The sequence below is a fragment of the Jaculus jaculus genome, chromosome 7 (genome assembly GCF_020740685.1).
Source record: "Jaculus jaculus isolate mJacJac1 chromosome 7, mJacJac1.mat.Y.cur, whole genome shotgun sequence".
Classification (NCBI taxonomy): domain Eukaryota; kingdom Metazoa; phylum Chordata; class Mammalia; order Rodentia; family Dipodidae; genus Jaculus; species Jaculus jaculus.
In genome coordinates, this window is record NC_059108.1 from 146,655,815 (window position 1) to 146,680,402 (window position 24,588).

The window sequence follows — 24,588 nt, forward strand, 5'->3', positions numbered from 1 at the left end:
CGCCAGCTAGACACTAAGAGACCCAGCTTTTATTCAGCCAATTGTAAAGACACTTCAAAAACCTAACCTTGCATTCAAAACAGGCTGTGCCCCGGGCTTCCTGCACCCCAGCGGCACATTTAAACAGGAGAACAGAGTGGACAAGACCCTGCAGCAAGTTCTCCCCACGCTGCCACAGCCAGAAGGGGCGACCTCGGAAGCACCATGTCAGCAGCGGCAGCTCCAAGACCCCGTCTGCGTACAGCACTGGCCTAGAGGACGCCCACAGGCCGGGAAAGAGCTGGGATGCTCAAAATGCATGCTTTGTTTTGTTCCTCTTAATTAATTGGGCTATAACTAGCTAATTACATAAACAGGACATACCTGGCAGTTGGTCTGGGCTAGTAAACCATTTAGGTACATGAACAAACAAGCAAATCATAAAGTCAAGCGAAAGGACATGATTTATGAATGCAGATTCCAACAGAATAACTCCCAACTGGACAAGATTTCCAAAAGGAGCAAAGTAAAGCTTATTCTGACTACAGACTGGTTTCTTCCCCTGAATTCCCAGTGAGGCACAGGAACGATCCAAACCAGACTCAAACATGAGAGTCCTGGAGGCAAGTGTTCACAGGAAGTCAGCAGAAGGGGCGGGGGCTGGACCCCAACGTGCAGCTCCCATCTCCTGGGCGCGGGGAACAGCCATCTCCTCGGGCAGCGTCCCTGAAATGTGCCTTTCCTTGGGCCAGGTGCCTGAGGAACCAGTGCCGAGCCCACCGCCCCCACTCTCCAGCCAGGGCACAGGGGAGGGGCCCAGTCAAGAGCCACGAAACAATCATCTGTTTAAAGCCAACTTCCTGATAAATGAGAGAACAGAGCAACACTCCAAAGAAAGGAAGGCCCAGGAGGTACAGAGGTTCTGAAGCAGCAGAGCAGAATGGGAAATTCAACCCTGACACCCCCCACCTCCACTTTCTGGACTAAAGCTGGTCTTTAAATCAAGCGCACAAAAAAAAAAATTCAAACATAAACACTATTTTGTTTTTTTTCCACTCTCTCAGCAGTAAAATATATTCTGTTTCAAAAAAGAAAGGTTGTTCAGTTTCCTGTCAAAAGCAATCCAGAGAAGGCCACCTACACTGTAAAAGCAGCAAGAGGGAGAGGAAAAAAAGCACTACAGAAAAGCCTGCGCGTGGGTGTATGCTGAGCGCAATGGACCCTCCATTCTGAGTTAAAGGCTCTCTTCCTTGATCATTCTCAGAAATGTGACAATTAGGTAATTAGAGAGAACTCTGCCCTCCATCCTACCGAAGGAAAACAAGACCTATGTTAGACTTTAGTCCCACCAGGGGAAGAAGGGTATGGAGGGAAGAGCAGTCAATGTCCTTAGTGATTTTTGGCACTCTTGGGAAAGGGCAGATTCTGCCAGACAGAAGGCTGTTGTGTCCATAAATCTTCTCCCCTCATCTTCCCTATCCTACCCCACCCGTCACACAAAGAGCAGCCTGGACCCAACGTGTTCCAGACGAGTCCTTTGAGGACTAAGCACTCAAACAAGAACACAAGCGACACACTGCGCGCAAGCCCATCACACCCGCTGCTCCACCGAACGTGAGACGTGCATCACCCAGGCCGGCACGGGAAACGAAACCCAGAACTGTGGATGAGGCAAGAAAGAAACTGCTTTACGAGCCACCAGCCAGCAGGAGGGAAGACTGGCGCACACAAAGTTAGTTAACAGATAATTGATTGCATTGTGACATGACAGAGTGGCATATTTGGTAAACCATACTTCTCCACTCAAAGCAGTTCTCTTACAGGCAAACTGTAAGGGGAAGGAAACAAATACTGAGCTTAGAGAGAACACACTAGCGACAAGGCAAACACTGACAAGCCAGCACCCGGAGACAACTGGCCCCTAAGAGGAAGCCGCCTCAACAGGGCAGTTGTGGTTGCCCACAAAGGCAAACTTCTCAGTCCTTGTAAATGACTGTGTGATAAATGCACAATTCTGAGCTAGAGGTCTACCAGGAGGAGGGCTTTTGGCCTTGTTTTTATTCAATAACCTTAGACCAATCTACAAGATGCAAGAACAGTTCTTTTCTCTGGACCACTGACCTATCAGAAGCCAACAAGACAGCCATCGATCAGCCACACAAGCGAGTCATCTCTCTAAACAAGAGAATCCTCCGATGAAATCCAGCCACTATGACCATCAAAACACAAGTTACCCTGACATGAACAGCAAAATCCACTTCACAGGCCAGGTTTGTCCTCCTCCAATTCACCTAACAGTGTGTGTTTCGGTAAACAGACCCAATCCAGGCTCTCACACCATGCTAAGCTTTTAAATCTCTTGCGTTCTACATCAGTCTGGATTCCTGAACTCTCATGTCATGACGGTTTTGAAGACATGTTTCCTTAGCCTATGTTTGCCTGAAGTTCCCTCATGATCAGATTCAAGACATTTACTTTCAGTTGGAATACTATACAAATCCCACCAGGTGGTACACAATTTCTAATTGTTTCATGTTAACTCGTCACTCGATTAATATCTGTTAGAATTCTCCATTGTAAAGTTATTTTCTTCTCTTTCAAAATTACCATCCTATGGAGTGATACTTGAAAGACTATTAAATAGATATTTTATTTCTCAATAAACTTTCATTGGTAATTGTTGACAAAATTATTCTTTGATAGTTGCCAAAAATTAATTTTTCTAGTTCAATAAGGATTACAATTTTTATGGGAAAGTGGTATATAGGAACCAATATCTGGTAGCTAACTGTACTTACTGCCACTGGATTACTGCTGTTCCCAGGCCCTCAATGTGAAGAGAACTGAATACTTACATGCACACGTATCTATTTCTCTACTCCTTACTTTTCCCAAGGTTTCACACTAAAAATTGAGTTCCTTAAATTCAAATCCAGCAACACAAGGTTCACCACTTCATTTTTACTTTCCCTTCCTCAGGGGTAAGTACGGCCCTCGCTGACTCTAATAAGATTCACCTTCTCCGCCACGTGTCAGGTAGTGCCATCCTTACCTGTGACCCACTGAAGGCTTTTTAAAAAGAAAGTTTATTATAACTAAAGGACTGCTATGACAAAAATTTTCACACAAAGATCTCTACTCACCAAAAGACAGGAGGAAGAAGATAGAGGGAAGAAAAGAAAATAAGGGCTGGAGAGATGGCTTAGCAGTTAAGTGATTGCCTATGAAGCCTAAGGACCCCAGTTCAAGGTTTAATTCCCCAAGACCCACATAAGCCAGATGCACAAGCGGGCGCACACGTCTGGAGTTCGTTTGCAGTGGCTGGAGGCCCTGGCGCGCCCATTCATATTCATTCTCTCTCTGCCTCTCTCTCTCTTTCTCTCTCTCTCCCCCTCTGTCTCTCAAATAAATAAATAAATAGAAAAAGAAAAAAAAAAAAGAAATCCCACACTCAAGGTCACCTCTCATCAGCAAAGTTCAAGCAGATAGCAGCATCCTGCCTGCCTGGCTGTAATGAGTTGCCCATTTTAAAGACTATATATAATATGATAGCAATTTTTCAGAGTTAAATAGGCAAACTAAAAATCTGTTCTTCATAGAGACCTCTTAGAAAGGCAGGAAATGTTAAGCCTACAATTCAGGATAGTGGTCATCTCCAGAAAGAGTGGCATATAGTAGCTTCAAAGCGCTGGTGCTATAGCAGGAAAAGGAAAAGGAAAAAAAAAAAAACAAAACAAAAAACAGGCAGAAGAAAGAGGTCATGATTCTGGCCCTGGTAGCTTCTGAGGGTAAATCCTTCTTAGCCTTTTCCAGAAAGATCTTTAGGGTATGGACAAGTCTAATTCCACAGCTGCAGGCCATGCCTTAGAGAAGTTGTCTATCACATTCCACAGCTTGCAGTCTGGTCCACCTGCATCTCAGAAGATTCTGGTAAAATCTTATTACTAGCTGCGTGTGTGTGTGTGTGTGTGTGTGTGTGTGTGTGTGTGTGTGTGTGTTTGTTGTTGTTGTTTTGGGGGGGTTGCTTTATTTTAAAATTGGAGGCAAGAGAAAGAAGAGCAACAACCAATTCATGAAACTGAAAACAGAGTCCATGGATTTGAAAGCTAGTGTTTAGCCCATAGCACAAAACATGAAGGGGGCATTGCTGAGCCCTTTTAAAGAGTTTATACAATGGGATACTAAGGCAGCATTTCTCTACAGCAAAGACTAGGCATCACAGGAACCTTTTATGTCATTGTCCCCTACAGGCACTTAAAAATTCTTTGAAAAACTGGAAAGATGGATCTCTATAAAAAGAAAGCAAACGAAAATAAAAATGATGGTATTATTTGTCTTCTAAAAAAAAAACAGAAATAAGTGCATATGAACAGCATTTCTGGTAGAAAGATCTCTAGAGCCATTTAGAGTCATAACATCATGGAAATGGCTCTTAACCAGCACTGAGAATTTTGTGGCCTTAGTTCACCTTTTCTAAGACTATCTTTAAATTAGTGCGGTTGTTTGAGTGGATGAGCCCCATAGTCTCAGGTGTTTATTAAAGCTTCTAACTTGGATTTCCAGATGCCTGGCTAAAGAGGTGTCACTGGGGGGGTGTATCCTAGGGTACAACCCTAAGGTGTGTTTGGGGAGTATCTGGATTCTAGCCAAAAGGTATATAAAACAGTCTGAATTCTGGGTAGGGGAGGGGGTCCCCTCCTGTTTGCTGCCCTTTTGTGCGTATTATTTCTAGTGTTTGATTGCTGCACTTTCTCTCTCGGCCTGGATTTATGAGTGGGAGCCAGATTCTTCTGCCAAGCTGATGGCAGTGGGCTTCCCCCACTTTTGCTCCACTGTGCTCAAGCCTATTGACTGGCACTGCCCACATTCAGGGTGCCCTCCAGAGAACTGCTGTGCCACATGCCACCCCTCTGTAGAAATGCCCTCACAAACACACCCAGAAGTGAGATTTACTATTTTGCTAGGTTTCTGCCAATCCATCAAGTTGACAATCAAGATTAACCATCGCAGTGACTATCTTCCCCAAGGACAGAAACACTGTCTTCTCTTTCATCCCTAAATGCCTATGGTTTAAAACTTGTCTTCAAGAAAGCTCTGTTGAGTAGTGAACAATTATTACGATACCAAGGATCCAAATACCCCCCAGGTTAATAAGGAAAGGCAGCATGGACAGCAGTGTACAAAAGGCGAGGGGTAAGGAGCTGGGAGGCCACACTCCCAGCCAGCAACTAGCGGTCATGAAATTTTCAATCTTCAGCAAAAGGAAGAAAATCTCTTTTTCTTAACTCACAAGATTATTGGGAAGTTCAAATGAGAGAATATAAAGCAAGCCCTTGCAATGCTAAACGCAATGTTAAACCTCACAAGTATAGTCCCAGTCAGGAGGTGGTCCTTTACTCAACAGAGTATGCCTTAGCATACTCTAAGGGAAGAGGGTACCCTGGCCCTATTATGGCAATTTAGAGAATAATAACTTCAAGTGAAATTATGATACATTCTTACCCTTAACAAACCTGAAAGGGAATAATAGTTTTTATCCTTTCAGTAATTTTGGGGCTGGCTCTAAAATTTTCCAGTTTAGGAGAGATGACTTAGCAGTTACGGCACTTGTCTAAAAAGCCAAAGGTCCCAGGTTCAATTCTCCCAGGACCCACATAAGCCAGATGCACAAGGTGGCACTTGCATCTGGAGTTTGTCTGCAGTGGTTGGAGCTCCTAGCATGTCCATTCTTCCCCTACCCCTCAAACAAGTAAATATACATAAAAGATCAGGGCTGGAGAGATGACTTAGCAATTAAGGTGTTTGTCTGCAAAGCCAAAGGACCCAGATCTGAATACCCAGAATCCACACAAGCCAGATGTACAAGGTGGTGCAGGTGTCTGGAGTTCATTTGCAGCGGCTAGAGGCCTGGTGTGCCAGGTCTGTCTGTCTGTCTGTCTGTCTGTCTGTCTGTCTGTCTCTCTCTGTGGCTCTTTCTCTCTTTCCTCTCTCTCAAATAAATAAATAAGTTTTTTGAATATGTATTAAATTTTTCCAGTTAAAATATAAGTTATCTTTCTCTGCTCTGGATCCCACATCATTTTAAAAAAATGTTTTCTGGTAACTTTTTTTAAAGCGAGTCACTGAAAGCTAGATTTAGAAAATGTGAAGGCCACTCCTGAGTGCCAACCTCTAAAACAGGAATTTACATCCTTAAGAATTCATTGATTTTGTGTTCTTATTGATTTCAACTGAATCCAAAATACAGTCTCCTCACTGCAAAGTTAGGGGGGGTAGTTTGCACGCATGCACCTGAGAGTGGGGTCAAAGGGGAAACAAGCATCCTCCTACACTGCAAAGGACAGCTGAGAGCGCACAGGAGGCCACACACGGGCAGGAGGAGGACAGGTCTGCAGCAGGAGCAGAGGGCAGCCTCAGCAAGGCTGCAAACCTGAAGCTGAGTCACACCGGGGCAGAGGGCCAGCCGGAGCGCACCGCACATGGTCTTCTATCACCACCACCCAATTACACAGCTAGTAGCCAAAAAGGCACTGTTTCTATGATTCAGTGTGACAACATTAAACATTATAAAAGTGTCACACAACAATATTCAATGAGGAGTATGAAACAGTGTATCTTTTCCATAAAATCTTCACCTACCACACATATAAATTAGTAATAAACAGAAGGCATAGCACGCTAGCAAAAAGGAGCAATGGTAAGGATTGGTTTGTCTTAGAAAATTACAATAAAATGAAAAAAATGAGAAGTCTAGAACTCCGATGATAGATCCCCAACCTAAGAGGGATGGATGCAGACAATCTATAATACATACACAGGAAACACTAATAAAGCACATATTTCCGTGTATAATTATAGCCAGCAGCTTTTCATTACACATGTCAAGACTTCAAAAGTGCCCCTCACAAGTTATGTTAAAGATGACTACCTCTTCCAAAGCCAAGGGACAGAGACAGCAGTAATTATCAAACTACATTCATTTACTTCCATTAGCCACAAGTACTTTTATGATAACAAACACAATAAAACCTAGGACATCTAAAAGCTTCTATCTTGATAATAATTTAGTCAAGTGTCAAATTTGTCTTCCAATTAAGTATTTCCCTTATAAATAATAATGACCACTGCTAGTGTGTGTATATCGTGTATTCTCTACCTCATGTGATCAATATAACGATCCTGGGAGACAGGTGTTATTTACATTTTTACAAAGGGGTACAAGTAAAAATCAGTGAAGTTTTAAATTCTGCCAAGATAAACTAATAAGCAATAACACTGGAGTTTAAACCCAAGATCATTCTATCTCAACATCCTTGCCCTTCCTAAATAATGCAGAACAGCCTCACAGAATTACTAGGTGACATTCACTATGTTCCCAGCACGATGCAAACGAATGACTTTTACTCATCATTCCACTGAAGTCCTAGAACATCCCCACAAGAAGACTCTTAGCCACATATCTTACTTTTCATTTGAGAAAACAGACCTAAAGTAGTTAAGTAACTTGGCTGAGGGCTTACAGTGCACTTCATAATGGGACAAGCAGTGCTCCACCCAAGTCTGCCTGACCCAAAGACTGTGCTTCTATCACTGAATCAGGCAGCCTTGAACTTCCGTATAAAGAATAATGATAACTCAGGCAGTGTTTATAAGTAACTCGCTTGCTGATAGGACATATATCAAACTATATTAAACAATAAAAACTATTTTAAAGGCCAGGTGCGGTAGCACACGTCTTTAATCCCAGCACTCGGGAGGCAGAAGTAGGAGGATCGCTGTGAGTTCAAGGCCACCCTGAGACTCCATAGTGAATTCCAGGTCAGCCTGGGCCAGAGTGAAACCCTACCTCAAAAAAACAAAAAAGAAAAAGAAAAAAAAACTATTTTAAAACATGCATATTTTGGGGAGAAAACTAGAAAAATATACAGAAAAAATATGTTAATGAATGACAGGATTACTGGGATGTTTGCTTTTCTACTCCTTAATTATGACATATATCTTACCAAAAGATAATTTTTCTAACATTCATTAAATTTTGTTACATTGTTAGTTACATATATTTGCCTCCTTAATTATATTTTTATTAAGAAAAAAATACTAATTCAATCGATTACCCCACTGAGGAGGGTCCACAGTAGAAGGGGTGTGGGAGAAAGGGAAAATAAGAGTATAACCAGGTGGGAATATGACCAATAATAAATAAATAAATAAAGTTCTCAATTAAATAAAAATACTAGGTCAAATGAGCACATTAATTAAAAAATATTTAGAAATATGTTTAAAAGCACATATTTTTAAAAGCTATGTTTAAAACTGAATCCAAACTGTGTGTGACGGCTCACACCTGTACACCCAGCATTCAGGAGGCTGAGGAAGAAAGATCGCCTTGAGTTCAAGGTCGACATGGGTTACAGAGTGAATTCCAAGTCAGCCTGAGCTTGAAAGAGTCTGCCTCAAAAAAAAAAAAAAAAAATTCCTTGATTGGCTAATGTAATTCCACTTAATGTAACTTCAGAAATGAACTTCTTAAAGCTGTGGCATACAATTACATTACACAGACATTAACCTTTTTCCTATTATATTTCATTTAACCCTCAATAAAAAGTTCTCAAAAATCCAGAACCTGAAAGAAATGCATAGAAGAAAGTTGAGTGCCTTAAAAACAATAAACAAGCCCACTGTGAGCTAAAGTGCGCACCGTGCACCAGGGAAGGCAGTCTGGAGCGATCACTTTCCGCTGTGAGACAGCGGGGGTCACACCTGAGAGGTGTGCGCACTGCCAATCAGGCTCACCTCACAAGCACATGCTCCCCGCCTGCTCACAGCCCTGTGTCACGCTCACGGGAACTCTTGGGAAGAATTGCTCCTCCCTGGTGAAGGACACAGTAATGGTGACCTGAAAACAGGAGGACCATAAACCTCATATCCCTAAAGGAAACCACCACCCAATTAATTACTTGCTGCAATCTCAGCAGAAGATTCCTTTTAGAAGGCAAGTAATGTGTCCTGCCACAGGACAGGAGCAGCATGGGACCAAGAAGGAGGAAAAGGCAACAGGAACTTTTGTAAAATGTCAAAAATGACACACACCCTATCTTGCTCAGTCTGTTTGAAATACTTACAAATTAAAGGTGGCGATAATGTCTAACGCAACACTCATTCCTCTGGGGCACTTGCACTCGTTAAAGCACACACACAACCACAACGTCCCTTCAGCACAATCAGCCACATCTGACATCCACCCCCATGCACAGAAACTAGCCCGGCACAATTCTGTAAAAAAGCAAATCTTTTATGTAACAATGCCAAAACAGTCAGAATTCGGCTATTTTGTGTGTACACCTTGAATCATCTCTAACATGAACATAAGTAGGTGTTCCTCTTGAAACAGCACACTAGAGGCCAGGCGTGGTGGCGCACACCTTTAATCCCAGCATTCATGAGGCAGAGATAGGAAGATCACTGTGAGTTCGAGGCCACCCTGAGACTACATAGTGAATTCCAGGTCAGCCTGAGCTAGAGTGAGACCCTGCCTCAGAAAACCAAAACAAAAAAAACCCAGCACACTACAACACAGGGTCCTGACCCCTGGGGAGCCAAGACAGGCTCTCCAGACACCTAACAGTGTTCCATCACCTACTCTTCATGCCAGAAAAGTCATCTTTGGTATTAAGGTGACAAGAAGGCATACCAATGGCAAGTTCATGGCCTGAGACTTGGGAAGTGAGAGCTTGGTGATCCCACTGAAAGCTGAAATCAGCATCTGGGCAGTGCTTCTCAGCACATGGGCAAAAGGCAGTTAAGTGGGAACTGCTGACATACACAGGAAACAGATGGGGCCAATAACACAACCAGATAATCAACTGGGTCTCTCTTCCCTTCACTAGAATCTCAGAAACACACAGTTAATGACAGAACTAAACTAGAAAAGAGCCAGGGGTGGTGACACGGGCCTTTAATCCCAGCACTGAGAGGCAGAGGTAGGAGGATAGCCATGAATTCAAAGCCAGCCTGAAACTACATAGTAAATTCCAGGTCAGGTCAGCCTGAGCTAGAGTAAGACCCTACCTGGGAAAAGAAAAGAAAAAAGAAAAGCAGAAGTCTGTAACTGAAGGCAGGACAAGCACACACATCACGGAACCTGTTACGAGCATCGAGATGCGGTCAGACTTAAATGATGACACAAGTTTCAGCGAGGTTGCCTCATTCTCCACAGTGAGTGCCACACTTGCCTCAGTTGGAAATGAGAGCCAACGCTGTATCCTCATAAGCCAAACAAGTCAGGTCCTAACTGAGGACCAATCATTTAAGAATTTACTTCGGTTGAAGCATTTCTTAAACATTACAGAATATATGGTTCTGAGCAAAGAAACACAGATTTCCAAAGATCCCAGCATTGGCCTTCCTTCCACAAAGCTTGCAAACCAGTTCCTGGGGAGTGAGCAATGAGGACAGCGTCCAGAGATACAGCTTCAAAGAAAACGAAAGACACAAAGGCTCGAGATCACAGCAATGGGCCTAATTAAGGAAGACCAGCGGGTACCTGAGCATGTTTCCCACAGAAGGAGACCAGAGGAGCTGGGGCTATAGCTCAGTGATACCGACCCAAAAAAGAGGCAGAGACAAAGAACATTTCAGGACAGAAAAGACAGAATTTTTAAAAATATTTTACTTGAGGGGGCAGGGGAGAGAATGAAATGAACTGCAGACTCATGTGCCACCTCGCACATCTGGCTTATGTACGTAATAGAGAACTGAACCTGGATTCTTAGGCTTCACAGGCAAGTGTTTTAACCACTAAGCCATCTCTCCAGCCCCATTTTTTTTAAAGGCTGCAGTGCACATGGTATTTGAGGAAAGAAAAAGTATGAATCATGCAAACATATTTTAAATACCAAACCATACAAAAAAGTCTAATGGTAGCATGAACTTCTGTGCGGAGAGCCACCAAAAAGAAAGCACTAAGGAAACACCAGAATCCTGGTTTGTCTTCACTGTCTGTTTTGTTTTGGCTTTGGTTGTTCGAGGTAGCCCAGGCTGACCTGGAATTCACTTGGTAATCTCAGGGTGGCCTTGAACTCATGGTGACCTGCCTACCTCTGCCTCCCAAGTACTGGGATTAAAGGTGTGGGCCACCACACCCGGCTTCACTGTATTTTTGATACCTATGACCTCACAATTGCCCCCTTCTTCAGAAATCCAGACAGCCAGATGCCCACTGCAACATCATTTCTCGACTATATGAGCTTTTGTGGAATCAGTCATCATTGATTACAAAGATGACCACCATATCTCAACATCCCCAGACACTGGGCTCTCCTCACTCAGGTAATGCTGAAGTGTGAATATTCATTTTCAAATGCATAAAGGGACCCAAGGAAGCTTGAAACTTTGTGATTCTATCACGCAGTTGAAGCATAAGTGAGTGCTCATTAATGCAAAAGAAAATGCCACCGTTCTTAATGATCAATGTGGTAACAGTGCAGAACTTACAAATAGGACCCAAACTGAAAAATAATTACCCTCAACACATTAAGTCTAAGGAATTACAATTTAACTTTAGCTTTTTAATTCCATCTAGGCTGCAAGCCCTTCAAGGTAAACAAAATCCATGGGAGAATCTATCGCAACATGTAAGACTCAAAATCAGAACACGAGCCAGGCATGTTAGCACATACCTATGACCCCAGTCAGCAGGCAGGAAGCTGAGGCAAAGGAGATGAGGAGCTCAAGTCCAACCTGGGCTACACAGAGAGACTTTGCCACACAAAAAAGGGAAAGAAAAGATATGTTCCTCATAATCATGACTTACATTGTAAAATACAAAGCGTTTTAACAAACCAGAAAGTGTACTCATCACTTCAGATGAAAACTGCTTTACAAATTATAAAATACAGAGCGTTTTAACAAACCAGAATGTGCACTCATCACTTCAGACGAAAACTGCTTTAACATGCACCGACACCCGATGTGCAGACAAGATGGGATGGTGGTCTGGATGGTTAGACAGCTGTCTGGACCAAAGTAAACAACACACACAGAGCATGACTAACAGCCAAACCAGAAGGAAGTAGTTCATCTGCTGGAACCAACAGGAAGTGCAAGAAAAGGAGTTGGTGCTAGAAGAATGGATTCACCCCACAAAGTTTCTAAACTACCTGCTGAGGAGTTCAGACAAGCTAGGCAATGAGGAATAGCCAAAATGTTAATTATTAGGGATTGTCGCAATCAGAACCATATGCCTGCACACGCACATGTACACTGTGGTCACACAATTAAAATGTCAACACTGCTGTGGAGGGGTCACCGCGGCAGCCTTCAGAGGCGTGACCGGAGCCTGACGGGGCAGCGGGGCTGAGGACAGCAGGCGCATCAGGTGGAGACCCCGGGGACCCGCCCGCAGCCAGCTGAGATCCCTAGCTTGGGGGTGGAGAGGATGGCAGCACCATCCAACTGAGATGCTGCAATACCTCAAAAGGAATGATTTCGCTAGTCTCAAAACAAATGCTCTCACTTTAAGCTTTAAGTTGTTGCATTTGGCTACCTTTGGAGTTAAAGATAGTCATCTTCAACTCAGCAGCAACCAGTCATCCCGTAGTCATGTAAGGAAGTCCTAGAAAGAGATCTAACTCTAACTGGGTACTTACAATTTGGCAATTTAGTTTACCTTAAAAAAAATTTGTGAGCAAGGCCAGGTGTGTAGGCGCACTTTAAACCCAGCACTCAGGAGACAGAGGTAGGAGACCGCTGTGAGTTCGAGGACACCCTGAGAATACACAGTGAATTACAGATCACCCTGGGCTACAGTGAAACCCTACCTCAAAAAAAACAAAAAAATAAAATAAAATAAAACAAATCTGTGAGCAGTGATCGTAAGTACTATGAGAGTGGACACACCCCAGCAGCTAGAGCTAATTCAAGCCCCCATTTTAAAAAGCGTTCTTCTTCATGTCACTGTCCTTCTTAATGAAGAAATTTTGACATTAACTTATCATATCACATTTTTAAATATGATACATCTTTTTTAAATGACCACAACATGACAGGCAAAATTACTACTAGTGCTAATCAAAATATAAAATTGTTCATTCATGATGGGGCTAATCAGAACAACTGACCACATAAGGCGAAATTTCTTTGCATAACACTCTGGTTTCTAAAGCTTAACAGACTAATCCTGAACTAAGGAAAAACAAAAAAACCCAAGTCAAGAATTCAAAACACACAAGTAAATGAACGAGTGGTATTTGGAGGGGGGGCAAGTTACTTGGAGACATCAAATTAAGAAAAAGGGAGTGGATCAAAAGACACTAACAGTTTTCCTGTAAATCTCACATTGGGCTGAGAGACCCAAACTGGAACTCCAACACTCAGCCTTTCCTATTCCACTAACTGTATAAGGAAATTTTTTTAAATTATTTATTTATTTATTTATTTGAGAGCGACAGACACAGAGAGAGATAGAGGGAGAGAGAGAGAATGGGCGCACCAGGGCCTCCAGCCTCTGCAAACGAACTCCAGACGCGTGCGCCCCCTTGTGCATCTGGCTAACGTGGGACCTGGGGAACCGAGCCTTGAACCGGGGTCCTTAGGCTTCACAGGCAAGCGCCTAACCACTAAGCCATCTCTCCAGCCCTGTATAAGGAGTTTTAAAAACAAATTATTTCAGACAGAAAGACAGAGAGAAAGAGGCAGAGACAGAGAAAGTGAGTGAGTATGGGTATGCCATTCCATGGCCTCCTACCACTGCAAAAAAGAAAAAAAACACCTCCAAACACATGAGCTACTTTCTGCATCGGGCTTTAAGTGGATACTTAGAAATCAAACCTGTGCAGTGAGGCTTTGCAAGCAAGAACCTTTAACAACTGAGCCAGCTCTCCAACCCCTCTATAAGGAGTCTTTACACACAAGGCTATAACTTTCATTACAGCAGAGAGGGCTTGGTAGCCAACTTACCCACAGGGTCTGGGGCTGCACTAAGTAGTCAAGATACATGGATAGACAGATGGCTTGTGGGATAGCTGGTGAGTAAATAGATTTTTATTTTATTTATTAGAGAGAGAGTGGCAGAAATAGAGAAAGAATGGACAGGCCAGGACCTCCAGGCACTGCAAACAAACTCTAGACACATGCACCATCTTGTACATCTGGCTTATGTGGGGACTGGGGAATTGACCCCGTGTCCTCAGGCTTTGCAGGCAAGCACCTTAACCACTAAGCCATCTCTCTAGCCCTGACAAATTGATTTTTTGAAATTAATGTTGGTTTGGCCTGAATATACTAAAGGAGATCCTGACTGACATCTTAGGAAAAACAGAGTAATAAACACTCTCACGACACTATGTTCTTTTTTGTGTTTTTTTTTTTAAATTTTATGTCTTTATACATGTGTGTGGTATACCAGTGCTTCTTGCCACTAAAATGACCACCAGACACTTGTGCTCCTTTTTGCATCCGACTTATATGGATGGCTTGGAAACTGAACCTGGGCACACAGGCTTAGCCAGCAAGAGCCTTTAACTGCTGAGCCACCTTCCCAGCCCTGTGTTCCTTTCTTTATGGTACAGGACATCACAGTAGAACAGAATAGGTACAAGATCCACCCTCAAGCCCTGGTAGGAGACAATCAGACTCACTGTGTCTCTGGGCAAGATCCTGCGTTACAACTGAACCGAACCGTGCAGACTCAATCATTAACCTTGTATTTATGCAAAACCTTAACTACAATAAAAGGGTATTGAGCATTACTGGGCACATTAACTAGTACTTGATACAGAGAAAGTTCTCCAAGCAAACAGCCAAGGAAGAACAAGTCAGTGCTGACAGTCCTGGTCTTAAGGGTAAAGTTCAAGGAGGTCTCAGTGAGGTGAGCCTCAGGGTAGTGCAGAGCGGGACCAGCTCATTACATTAGAGTTGCCAGCATAAGTTTATGTGAATTCACAAAGGGTTCAATGAACGCTGCTTATTCCAATGAAACAAATCTTCATCAAGCTGTGTGCTTGACAATGCTAGACACCAAAAAAAAGTATACTTTTCAAGCTTTAAAATATTTTATTTATTTATTAGAGAGAGAGAGAATGGGTACATCAGGGCCTCCAGCCACTGCAAACGAACTCCAGACACATGCACCACCTTGCGCATCTGGCTTTCCTGGGGCATTGAACCTGGGTCCATTGGCTTTGCAGGCAAATGCCTGAACTGTTTAGACATCCCTCCAGCCCATGATGTATGTTCTTCTTTACTGCTATGTCAAAGCCACATGATTTGAAGTATATTTTATTGAGCTATTTAAATTATGGATCATGAAGTACTTTCTTTAAAGACAGATCTCCTTAAGGGCCTCTCCGGATTCCACTTTACTAAAAGAACTGCACATTTGGTTGCAATGATGTCCTTGTATATCTTTTCTCTTTCTTCAGTAACATCATGCATAATGCAACCAAGTTATAAAACATAACAAAAAAATCAAAGTTCTGAATGTCTTAGACAAGCTCTAATATGGTTTCCTCTTAAAACTAATAGTGAAATCAGTCATATAAATTTTGCTAATTCTCTTTCTCCTAATTGTTATCCATCACGCAAAAATAATAGCTAGTGACTTAAAATTTACCTTTAAGTGATACTTTGAACACATTATTCAACAAAAAACTTCAGGTGTATCTGAAATGTTTCCTGCAATATAAATTATCATTTAATTCAAACGTGATTCAAAATCAAATATCCAGTTAAATCATTTGTTTTTGGATAAGGTCCATTTTTTTTCTACTGATGGTAGTGAATAACACTGTACAATGATGCGTACAGCCGGAGCAACTACAGAGGAGGATCCAGACAGTCAAAGACAGTCACACTGGAGGAGGAAAGCGATCGCTCACCCAGCCAGGGTACCTAAGAGGAACAAGAAAGTGACACTACTTTGAGAACTCACGAAGTTTCTATCCCCCGAACAGCAGTAGCAAAGGTTCCATTTAACATGTCAACATTCGAAAGGGAATGCACAGTAACTAGGTGAACAGAGGAGCTAAAGCTGGAGTGGCAAGGGAGCTACACCCAGTTTTGATTAGAGTCAGCCAAAAGCTATGAGGAAAGAGGCAGTGTCCAATGGAACAATTCCCTGAAGAGATCTAGAATGACATGTTGGCAGGGGACAAAAGGGAACTTGGGAAGCAAGTCCTAAGCTCTTTCTGGGAGGAATGTCAGACAATCCTCAACACTTCATCCCCCTTGGCCAGCCTGAACAGTCCATCACGACAGCATTGATACGGTAGGTATATAGTGCCCTAGAAATCTGGTTGGCCAGGAACAGGATTTGCCTATTATATTTCATATGCCAGGAACTACATTTCATCTTGCAGCTTTCCTAATGGCTTTCTGGAAGAAAAGAAACCTCTGTTCAAGCAGACTAGATTTCCAACGATGTGACGGCCCAAGATAATGTTGAACTACCAAGTCCCTGTGAAAGCAAGCCCTGCTGGCACGAGTGGGGTCTGACAGCGTTGTGTGGCTGGGCTTCTGCAAACAGTGAGCTCCACCGCCCAGCAGAACACAACCTGTCCGCTGGTTGCCCATATGCCAGATCAACCTGGACTAGAGTGTGACTCTACCTTGAAAAATAAAAAATAAAAAATAAATTTTTTTTAAGTTGAGACCAGAGGAGGCTACTGAACAAGAAGAAAGGTAAACATTGTTCCTCCATGCCTACCTTCATACAGGCTAAAAGCCAAAGTTAATTAGCTTCAGTTGATCTTAATGAGAGGAAGCTGGGCTGAGGAGATGGTTGAGCGGTAAGACGCTTGCTGGGCTGAGGACATGAGTTCAAATCACCAGCACACACATGAATGTAGTCAGCAGTCACGGTGGCGCAAGCCTGCAATCTCAGCGCTAAGGAAGTGGAGACAAGAGGAGCCCTCCGGCTTGCTGCCTGGCGGAACTGGTGAGCTCTGAATGCTATGGGACCCTGCCCTCCCCCCAAAGAAAAAAACAAGGTGAAGCGCAATAGAAAAGAATCCCCAGTATCAACCTCTGGCTACACACATGCACACACAACCCACATATGCTCCCACACACATATCAGCAAACATTCATACATGCACACAAACTACATACATGAACATGAAAAAACAGGAGAGTTCAGTATATGTTTAGAATGAAGGGGCTCACCTTCAACCAGCTATAGAATCCTCTCAAAATATCTAACCCTCAGCCACACACTGAATAAGAACCAAAATGCCTTCCCTGTGACTTCTCAAAGTTGACTTGTCAGATCGCATGCTACAGTGTTCCTACCCAGGCATCATCTGAAATCCTTTCTAAACTTTCTCCACCTCATCCCTCCTCATAACGTATCATCAAAGTCAGAGATAAATACGAAGATCCCTAACAGGCTCCAGTTCAGCAGAGTGCTGCAGGCATGTCAGGAGCTCTGAATCCACAGAGCTCAAGACCCACACTGCGAGCGGCCGGAGTGCCGGGCGGTCCTTGTTCGTCTGGACGGCTCTCAGAAGTGCACTCACCTCCTCTCCAACATCCGGCTATGTGCCGAAGAGCAACACCTGCGACCTACTGGACCTCAGACTAAGAATACCAAGTCGAACACAAGAAAAAGTTTGTTATTGTGTTTTCATTTCCTTTCTATGGCCACCTATCTAGTGTCTACCCCAAAGCAGGGGTTCTATAAATGTGAAGGAGAAATTAAACATGTACATGGGAAACAGCATAAAGCAATCCCAAATTGGTGCCACAGAAGCAGTTAGCATTCTAGGAAGCCCAAGAGAACTCCCCAGAGCCTCCGAAAAGGAAGGTAGTAGCATGGCGGGGTGGGGGAAGGGCAGTCAAGCAGATGCTGGCCTGATTCAAGTGAAGACTGAAACTGATGAGAATAAAGCCATCCATGAAAACCATGAGTATCAAACTGCCCAGTAAGCACTTCTCTTAATATTCATACCCTTACATTAATGCTACTCTCACTCTGGGTAGAGAATCTTCTCTTTTCAGATGGCAGCGACCTTGGGATGACTCAGAAGGTATCATAGTGCTGGGAAGAAGTGACTGGAGTACTGAGTAACATCTCGATCACAGCTTCCAAGGCTCAGGGTCCATTGCCGAAGAGGTGGCGGAGAGAATGTAAGAGCCAAAGGAAGGGTAGGACTCCTTACAACATGCTCCCTCCAGACAAAATATGGCCTCGATATCCATGACCTCATAGTGCCTGACACTACCTACACAAGACCATCATAAAAGACATCGGAATAGAGGAGAGACTTATTGAGATGGGGAGGGGATGTGATGGAGAATGGAATTTCAAAGGGGAACAGGGGGAAAGGGAGGGTATTACCATGGTATATTTTTTATAATCATGGAAAATGTTTTTAAAAATTGAGAAAAAAATAAATTAAATTAAATTTGAAAAAAAGAAATGCCAGTACCAAGCTGGGTATGGTGGTTCACACCTGTAAAACTGAAGTGTCTAAGGAAGGAAGGTTGCCCTGAGTTTGACACCAGCCTGGGCTACACAGTGAGCTGTAGGGCAACCTGAGCTACAGAATGAGACTGTCTCAGGAGGAGGGGGACAGAAAGAGGCAGAGACAGAGACAGATAGATCAGTGCCAAAGAATCAGGGCAATGAATTTCTCCCCTGAAAAAATACATTTACTATTAGCTCCTCTTTTCCATCTTAACTAGTGACCAGTGATGGAAAAGGATTTACATCACAACAAAATCAGAAACTAACATGTCTGCTCTGATCGACAGACCTTTCCTTTTTCTATTCTTACCCAGTCTCCCCATGTGAACACACGCATCAACGATCCACCCGAAGCCCCGGTACATACCAAACTGAGAACCGGGGGCTTTGACAACACGTCTCCAGTAAGCCTGCTCTATGTACACGTCAGCACGAGTACACCATAAAACCTTGTCTTCTACAAACAAAAGAAGGGAAATATATTCACTGTTACTAATCATGACACATGCATGTTATCCTATGTAACCTATAGGAATATAACACAAAATATAAAACAGTGGTAAGGGGAAAAAACTGACACTTTAAAAATCTCGAGAGTTTTTAAAACACATTTAGGATGAAACTTTTAAATCTTCAGGCTTTGCTAGGTAGGTTTCTGAGCTCTTTTTCATTGTTGCATTTTATGTGAAGAATTGAACACAAAAGGATGCTGGGTAAGAAATGCCAGTACCTAAGACCCCCAGAACACGCGGATCAACTCAGACAGAATCTGTACAGTTCACTTTGCTTCCCACCCACAGACCCTCAGCCTCGACCGACCTGCTCCTTTTTCTTCCCAGCTATCCTACGGCTTAACTCTTAGGCCTGTGCCCCCTGGGACTTCTAAAGGAGCCAGTCCCACCTCACTGTCTTCCTGTCCATGATACAAGCAGACTGGCCTGAACACTGGAAAGTCACCAGAAGTCACTACTAAGAAACAGATAAAGCTTCTTCCTCGGAAAAACACCACATGGCGGATGACAGCGGTGCAGAGGACCCGGGGGCCCGGGCCTGGAAGGCCGCGACGCTTCTGCTACTGTTCTAGCTAGGAAAGACCAAGGCACCTCATAGTAAGGAAAATAGTTTTCCTTTGCCTTTCAAGATTCACAATCTGCTTCTTTTTCTCCCTTTCTTCCCTCCGCCCCTTTTCAGCCCCTCCCTTCACTTACAAACATTTACTGTGCTTCTACCGTACACCAGATCTACATCCTTCCATGTGGAAGATTACTGACCACTGGAAATGGCACCAGTCCAAACTGAGATATCTTCTAAGTATAAAATATACACTAACTGCTGAAGACTTAATAGGAACAAAATAGGGGGAAATATCTATATAATCAGTAGGCAAGGAAAACCAAATACCAGCCACTGGGTATAGAGGAGACTCTGGGATAGAAGCCACACCCACCTTCACACTACCAGAAATAGGGGCTATGGAACCCAGAATGATTAGAATGGTAAAACTGTGAGCTTCAGTCTGACCAAGCTGGGGAAGACTATGTCTTCCCTGCTGGGCACTTCTGAAAAAGAACCAACTTTAATCAGAACTTCTAAGGGACAAAGCTTTAATTTGGGGCATCTGTAGATTCCAGGCATCATTTTTTAGTACTTTGGATGTGCCTCAAAGGCACTTTAAAAGATTTCTAATGGGTTGAGGACATTTCTTAACAAGTCCGTCTCTGGGATTCCAGCATCCTCCTTCATCCTGAGAGTCTTTTTATGGCTTTTTCTCTCTACACCTATGATTAACCCTGCTTCTCTCCAGCACCTTAATTCCCCAAGTCAGTCAGAGAGCTTCTCAATAAAGAACATGACGCGGGATCACATACCCAAGTCCATTAGTGCAATACTGAAAGGCCCTGCAGATCTTAAGAAGTCAAAGGAAACTTGAGCCCAGCTAGCTGCAATAGACATGCAGTGAAATGTGATGTTCCTTGTGATTTCAAGACTGTAAAGAACTTCTTCAGGGTAAATTTAATTCAGACCAAATGGGCTAATTTTTTAACAGCAGCATAATTCCAAAAAGGCATCCTAAGCATTTGAATGTCATGTTCCATGTGTAGGAATCTATCTTAAATTTAAGCTAAAACATAGCTAGTATTTTGTTGACCTAAATACCTTTCTGGCAGACGTTTTTCTTAATGCCCTCGGAACCGAGTGCAGCATGCAGGCCCAGAGACTCCAGTGCGTGGGCCCACCTCTGTCATCTCTGTCCGGGCTCTGGCTGCTCTCTGCTGGGTGTGCCCTGTGCCAATTTAAATGTCACCTCCACGAAGGTCAAGACCAACTAGGCCAGGCTTACACAGCCAGAACAATCCCACCTTCAGGTCACAGGGAGCTCAGTCTGCCAAAGCCATCTCACCGTGTCACTGTCTCCTCTCGAGGGCTTTCGACAACTCTCACTTAACAAGGGGGAGAAAGGAGTCGGCATGATGTCCCAGCTGATCTCCACTCGCCAGTAGCTATGCCCAACACCAGGGGTGGAAAGGAACAAAACATGTACTTTATAACTAATTCTCTGAACAGGTTTGAATGTAAACTTGTTTAGGTCACTGTTGATCTTCTGATAATGTTAACAGAAGGTGGGATCAAGTTTTAAGCAATACCATTTTCACTGTTTTCCTGGAGACCAAGATTACAGCTTAGCCTCAAACCACCCCAAACACTTGACCTGCACATTACCAGTGCCAGTCACAAACTATATGGGGCTCTTAATTGCAGGTCCTCCCTACGAAAGCCAGAGGAAGGCATGTAGTATAGAATCACCACCCACACCCAGTACTGACATAGGCATGGCGAAGGGTTACTTACTCAAAACTTACACTTCAATGAGCACGACTAAAACAATGTTAGCCTGCATCGGCTTCCTTTTACAATAGAAACAGTTGATATCTAAACACAAAAGAAATTAAGAACAGTCGTCAATTACTAGCCACATGGAGTACTTCATCTGAACCTCAAAACTTAAGATTGATTATAAACAAAATTGAGAGAAAACAGAACTCAAGCAGTATTTCTGCTGTCTTTACAGCATTTGTATGCAATGCTTACCACAGCACCACAGTGGGTATCGTGGATTCCAAATGAAGAAACTGGGCACCCAGAACATCACATCAGAAATAGATTCATAGATAAGGGTACCAGAAATAAGCAATCTGACCAATACACACAAAGTGTATCAAAACACAACAAAGCAGAGATGGCTCAGTGGTCAGGACCCTTGCCTGTAAAGCCTAACGACCTGGGGTTGATTCCCCAGTACCTACATAAAGCCAGATGTGCAATGTGGCACATGCATCTGGAGTTCCTTTGAAGAGGGAAGAGGCCCTGGCGCATGCGCGCGTGCACACACACACACACACACACACACACACACTCACACTCACACTCTCTCTGTCTTCTCTTTCACTCTCTGCTTACAAATAAAATAAGTATTTTTTTAAAACATCACTTTGCAGTTGTTAACCAAATTCCAAGTTCAGTTAATTACTTAATTTACTCATAACACTACCCAGCCAGAAAGATTATTGTGAACATTTCTAGGACCAAAGCCATCATAAGCAAAGCAAGTAGTAGCTTCTCACAGCAGGCTCACATGTTGGGGCTCTAAAGCTGCTAACACCTTCAGCATAACAGCCAGAGTTAGATAGTTCTATTTTCTAATTTTTAAAAAGTAATTCTAAAGCCGGGCGTGGTGGTTCACTCTTTTAATCCCAGCACTCAGGAGGCAGAGGTAGGAGGATCACTATGAGTTCAAGACCAGCCTGGGACTACAGAGTGACTTCCAGGTCAGCCTGGGTAAAATAAGACCATACCTCAAAAAGCAATCTCTAATAATAATAATGTAATGATCATTATTGCTCTAAAATTGACAAAACTTTACCATTTACCAAAAAATTTACCATCTCTTATATACTCCAAATACACTATATTACTATATTACTTCCAAATACACTACAGAGAAAAATCTCACTCATTAAATAAGTTACATGAGCGAGCACTTTACACTTTGTCCAAATGCTAAGTGTGTTATGCTAGTAACAGCAATTAATATTCCTTTTCCTCAAGTTTTCCCAATTAACACTGAGAAAATTTCCATTTTTCCTCACTTTTGAAACATGCTTAAGAGGCATCCATGAGGAGCATCTGTGTGGTGCTAAGCTGCCAGTGCTTAGATACTTAGTACTCAAGTGGCATAATTTATGCCTGAAAATAGCGGTGATCAGGTAAGCACTGGGACGGTGATAGCTCAGAGCTGGAGAGGAAAGGACTTGTGAAACAGTCACATTACCCCTTTCCTACTTGGCACGTCTTACATTCCAAGGCTCACAGCTGTGACTCTCTACCAAACTTCACGGCAGAGACATTGGGTCTGTTACAGCCACCCTTCCACAAAGCTTCACTGACCTGTCTCTTCCTCACCTAAAGCCCTGTTCTCCTGACAGACTAAACAGAGCTGGCATGCCAGAGCTAGATGGCATTTCAAGATAGAATTTCAGTGACAATGGAGGCACTTAACAGGGATCTTTGGAAAGCATCCCAAATACCAGGTAGAACCTGGAGCAATGTACAGGCCTCTAAAAGTACCCGAGCATCCCGTACATAATAACATCTACTAGGTTATCTGGCATGCAGGACCAAACCTGGGCTACGAAGAACTTAGGAATAAATAAACAGTGCTTTACAAAGCTCAGGACAAGTTTCATGCCACAAAGGATATAAATACAAGGCTCAGTGCCCAACTCAGTTTTAAGGCTAGCCCAATGCTAATACCAAGGCTTACTAATGAACTACAAAATAAGAAATTTACATATTATATATGTGAACACAGGCAGAGAAACCTTTAGCAAAATTGCAGGAATCAGGGTTGGAGAAATGGCTTAGTGGTTAAGGCACTTGCCTGCAATGCCTAAGGACCCAGATTCAATTCCCCAGGTCCCACACAAGCTATATGCACAAGGTGGCGCATCCATCTGGAGTTCGTTTGCAGTGGCTACAGACCCTGGGGCACCCATCCCCCCATGCACTGTCTCAAATAAAATTTTAAATAAACTGCAGGAATCAAATTTAACAATATAAAAAATGTTCATCATGAGCAAGTAGATTATCCCAATTAAGGAGACTGCTTCAAAACTTGGAAAATCAATGAACACAGTACAAAGTAAAGAGGAAAAATCCCAAGCCTACTTATATAGAAGCATCTGGAAAAATCCATAGCCATTCATGATTTTAAAAAAATCCACAAACTAGGAAATTAGAAAGAGTAAAGGAGTTGCAGAGAAAGGGCAAAGGGGTAAGAAAGCTGGAGAGGTAGATTAGCAGTTAAGGTGCTTGCCTGCAAAGCCTAGGAACCTTGGTTCAATACCCTAGTATCCATGGCAGCCGGCTGCACAAAGTGGAGCACGCCCATTCTCTCTTTGTCTTTGTCTGTCTCTCTCTCTCTCTCTCTTCACTCGCAAATAAACAATTAAAAAAAAAAGTAGAGAAGGAGAAAAAAGAAAGAGAAAGGAGAAAAAGGGAAAGGAAAGGGACAAGGAAAAACTAATGTAAGACCAACATAAAGCTTAAAGGAGTAGGCTGAATTATTTCATCCTGTGTGAGTGAGCATGCTTGCTTGTATCACGTTCTGCTACTACACTAGAGGTCTAGCCAGAGCAGTAAGGCAAGAAAAAGAAATGCAAGCCTTAAGACCAGAAAAGAAGACATATATAACTTCTTATTTAAATCATACAACCACTCACATAAAAAAAAAACTCCAGAGGATTTACAAAACTACTAGAGCTAATAAGCAAAATGTAGCAAGGATGATGAAAAAAACAAAAAGAATTCAGGAATGCTCTTACAGACAATTATCAAATAAACATTTGTTTTAAATCCCACTCAGAGATAATCAAATAGACGTTAAGAAAAGCAGAAGGGAGGAAGGGGAAGAAGAGGGCAGGGAAAGGGAGGCACTCACTCCTGAAAACAAGATTCATGAAAGGAGGAAACCCAAGCAAGGCACTGGCCAAGGGGGTGGGAAAGAGAAGTCCCAGGTGGCCACATGGAAGCAGCTAGGAAGTAGACAGCTCAGAACCAGCTGGACAGGAAACTCAGAGAGGGACAGT

The 24,588-nt window shown here is 43.0% G+C and overlaps 1 protein-coding gene across 3 annotated transcripts in view; it reads right to left on the reverse strand.

Annotated features, from left to right (window-relative positions):
• Positions 1 to 24,588, reverse strand: part of Sipa1l1 (signal induced proliferation associated 1 like 1) — a 336,501-nt gene that overhangs the window by 259,559 nt on the left and 52,354 nt on the right. The window lies entirely within an intron of this gene.